Here is a 2,823-nt window from a genome sequence, read left to right as displayed (position 1 = left end):
AAGCAGGGTATAAATGAATACAATTATCACTGATTCCTCAGGAATCAGGTCTTTGTCATTCTCCAGATAACATCACATTCACCACTCTGTACCATATGCTGAAGAACAAAGCCTTTGCTAAGAGAAGTTCCTGCCATTTCTGAACCAAGTCAGAAACTGTTAGAAAGTAGCTGACTTTTTTGTGCTTCTTGTGGTGTATTCAATTCAATGTAAACTGTATGTGAACTCACTCATTGGAACACCATGCAAAGCTTGGTCATGGGCAGTATATGTGTTGACAATCACTTGTATGAAAGGGTTGCAAGATACATCTACGTGGGCCCATTCACAATGCAATCCTCACTTCATGTCTCCCTTATATCACCCCAAACCCAGTGCTTTTCAGTAGAATCTAGTCACAATTACATTGCTCATGATCCAGCCTAGAGAGATTAGTGATGTGTGTGGGCATAAGGAAAAGGCAGCACTCTCTCCTATAGCAAATGTAAGTTCCAAAATGCAAGCCTTGTAGATTCTACATGGAGTTACGGGAGGCTGTCTGGAAGGCAGGGTTGAAAGTTGACATGATTGAGGTTTATAAGATTATGCATGGGAAAGAGCAGGTAGAGAAAGAGGTACTTTTCTCCCTTTCTCACAATACAAGAACTCGTGGGCACTCCATGAAATTGCTGAGCGGTCGGGTTAGAACGGATAAAAGGAAGTACTTCTTCACCCAAAGAGTGATTAACACTTGGAATTCACTGCCACAGGAAGTGGTGGCGGCTACAAGCATGGACGGCTTCAAAAGGGAATTAGATAAGCATATGGAGCAGAGGTCCATCAGTGGCTATTAGCCACAAGGTATAGATAGGGACTCTGGGGCAAGTGATGCTCTGTCATCTTGGTGCTTGGGGGAGTCAACAGTGGGATGGCTTCTAATGTCCTGGCCCCACTGGTGGACCTCCTGATGGCACTGGTATTTCTGGCCACTGTGGCTGACACACTTCCGGTGATGTCAGGGGGTGTGGCCTTCTGACACACTTCCGGTGATGTCAGGGGGTGTGGCCTTCTGTCACTTCCGGCGATGTCAGGGGGCGTGGCATATGCAAATAAGTTATGCTAATGAGTTATGCTAATGAGCTCCGGCAGTTTTTTTTTTACAAAAAGACCCCTGATTATACTTTATGCTAATTTGCTGCTATTCACAGTTCTTACCAATGGCCTTCATCCAGTCTTAGCTATATTTACTGCTCAGTTACTTATCCATCCTGACTCTAATTGGACCTTCCTGGTAACAACGTCTTCACCCTCTACCTGTATGTAATGGCTGGTGACTTCTGCTTCAATGTATCTGAAGAAGTGTGGGTGCCCATGAAAGCTTATACCCAGAATAAAACTTTGCTGGTCTTAAAGGTGCCACTGGACTCCAACTTTATTCTGATGCTTCAGATCAACATGGTTACCCAGCTGGATTCCTTCCTCTCCAGAGTCTTTCTTGGTGGTCTCCCATCCAATTTCTGACCCTACTTAGCTTCTGAGATCTGATTAAATCAGGCTATACTATATCATTCCTCATCCTGCCTTCTACTTTCAAGAAGCAAAACAAGAAACACCACTGACCGAAAATAAACAAGTATATAATGATCATATAAGCATAACATCAAGTATAATGTAAATCATTTGGCCAAGGTGCAGTAATGAAACATATAAGAAGAAGCACCATCTATAGTCTTTTCATGTGTCTTGTTCCAGCATAGAAGCAAATATCAATTATCAAAGTCCAAATTGAAGTATATATCATCATTGAAGTGTATATCATCGACGCGTAATCCGGATGCCTGATGCCGCATTTCGAATAATTCTTATTCAAGCATTGCTGTAATGGGACCCAATCTCAAAAGCTGGTATATACAAAGCCTGAATGGTTAGTCAAGGAGGATTATGGGACCTTCTACTTTCAAGAGGCATAAAAATAATTTTGGATTTGTTTTCAAAAATCATTTGCTTATATTTTAATTCATAGAAGACATCCTTATGCTTCTATGTTGCATTCGTTTTTATTTTCACTGGTTTTCACTGGAAACATATCTCAGGCTGTAACTTCTTTAGCTTACCTCCTGTTTGCATGACATTGAAACAGACTGAATAAAACTTTGTTGGTCTTAAAAGTGCCACTGAACGCATACTTTGTTCTACTGCTTCAGACCAACACGGTTGCCCCACAGTCTATTGAAATAGATTGAACCCTTTTGCCAGGTAGGGGAAAAGGTCCTGTTTTGAAGGCAATTTAAGGTGAAATGCATACAAGAAATAAAAGATGTTTTGATGATTGATTGATTCACTGCTTCCTGTAAGTCATTTCGTAGCTCCTGAGCTCTTCTTACTCTCCCTTTCTTCCCTTCCCTCTGATCACACATATCAGAAATAAGATATCTGTTTTACTTTGAAGATTGATTGAATGGTTCCTGTTTACTTTGATGACTGATTACTTCCTCTTTATGAAATAATCCCCTTGAGGATACCAATGTCATTGCACATTTCATGGCAATTGGATAAGTAACTTTCTATATGCTGTAACTTCAATTATTTGTAGATTCATGAGTATTTATTTTAATTGCTTATAAAGCAGGGACACTTTTATGAATCAAATTTGGCAAGGATGAATTCTTGGATGTGTGATATAATCCCTAAGAATTTCATTCCAATTTAATAGAAAACCAAAAAGTTATAGCCAAAAAATGTCATTGAAACCTACAGAAAAGAAAATGAATGGGATTACTTCATTAATTTTTGTTCTTTTTTATTATCACTTCAAAACAAATGGAGCTTTTAAAGTCTTTTTAA

Source organism: Gekko japonicus, unplaced genomic scaffold (assembly GCF_001447785.1).
Source record: "Gekko japonicus isolate JY-2015 unplaced genomic scaffold, Gekko_japonicus_V1.1 scaffold2060, whole genome shotgun sequence".
NCBI lineage: Eukaryota > Metazoa > Chordata > Lepidosauria > Squamata > Gekkonidae > Gekko > Gekko japonicus.
The sequence above is the reverse complement of the archived record's forward strand: the minus strand, read 5'-3'. Positions refer to the sequence as shown.